Genomic DNA, 1,606 nt, shown 5'->3' with positions numbered 1-1,606 from the left:
GGAGATGTTCTAGCATTGCATGGATCAGCGAGAGACTTTGTGAGAGAGATTTTCTTCTTTTTTTCAAGGGAAAAAGCTAAGTATTGTGTTCTTCATTATCTTATGGTTTTGTAAACACTTATCTAGTGGATTTGCTTTGATAAAATGAAGTTTTCTGTTGTGTTTTCTTCGTACTTTGTGATGTGTTTCTCTTACTCTCTCTTCTTGTTTGGAAATAATGGTATGAGAAGATTATGTCGTTGTTTTTATTTTACTTTTCTTTTGTAATGAGTAGAATCATGTTTAGGATTTTGTGATGCATGTTAGAAGCAAATTTAATTATATATGTGATTGTTTTTACTTGCACTTTATTTACATTACAATAAAGGGCCAGTTGTAGTGTTAAAATTTATTGTAATTACACTAAGACCTGAGAGGGCTGTGTAATTCTCAATAAAGTAGAACCACATTCAGATGCCATGGATGGTTAAGGGTTAAGTTCATGAGAGTTGAATGCAAATAAATAGGGAAATATACTTTGATGGGCGTAGAATTGGAGATTTTAGGGTGAGAGACTAAATTCCCCAAATCGGTCAAGTCGCTTAGAAAATAAAGCAAAATTGTTAGTCCTCAGGGGAGGAAGAAGTGAGAGCTCAAGAGTGTCAGCTAGTATCCTCTCAATCTAACCACGGATTTAGGGATAAAAATCTGGATTAGTCAATGTTCTTTATGCACTCTCAGAGGGTAAGGAATAGGATTTCTCCAATTTGACACGATACAATTTTGTAATTAACTTTAAATTATTTTAATTACTTCAAAACCCATAAACTCATTATAAATGGGAAGGATGCTTCCTTACATTTGAACTTTTTGTTACAAAAAATTTTTTAGGCTTTTAAGTTTCCTTTTGAAGTTTAGGGTCTGTTTGAGGTAGCTGCGGCTTATCCAGCTCATCCAGATATGCAGCTTATTCCGATAAACTGGGTGTTTATTTGGTTTGTGCATTTGAAAAACAACTAATTTGCATTTGTGTGTAGAAAAATGACCATTCTGCTGCTATTAAGTAATATTGTCTATAACAAAATTATCTTGACAATATATTTGATACTGCATGACTTTACAAAATCATTATAAATATATAAATCTGGGTTCATAAATTCTTGCATATTAAAAGTTGCAACAAGTTTTTGGCATCATTGCCGAGGGTTTAAATCTTCTAGTAGTGGTGTCAAATTCTTGTATTTTTAAGTATAAAAAGTCGCTATCAATATTCAATAATGGTAAAGTCACACTTATCAATGCAAGTATACGTATCGCTCAAGTAATATAGGGCTCTAATGGAGTCCTAGATATCGTCCTAGATATCGATCCCACAGAATCCCACAGAGAGTAATATTAGATGCTACGAACTAAGATTTTAGAAAATTAATACTTAATCACAACAATATGATTCAAATTGTTTATCTGTCACTAATAGACCATTGAAATAAATATATAATTTTAATAACTATTAAATAACTAATTATACTAATAAAGTTTCTAATGTAAAATTCAATATATAAGAAAGCATCATTCTCCTTATCAAGAAATTATAGTGAATGGATAAAGTGAATCAGTTCAAATTGTA

This window comes from Phalaenopsis equestris, unplaced genomic scaffold (assembly GCF_001263595.1).
Source record: "Phalaenopsis equestris unplaced genomic scaffold, ASM126359v1 Scaffold000715, whole genome shotgun sequence".
In the NCBI taxonomy this organism is placed as follows: domain Eukaryota; kingdom Viridiplantae; phylum Streptophyta; class Magnoliopsida; order Asparagales; family Orchidaceae; genus Phalaenopsis; species Phalaenopsis equestris.
The sequence above is the reverse complement of the archived record's forward strand: the minus strand, read 5'-3'. Positions refer to the sequence as shown.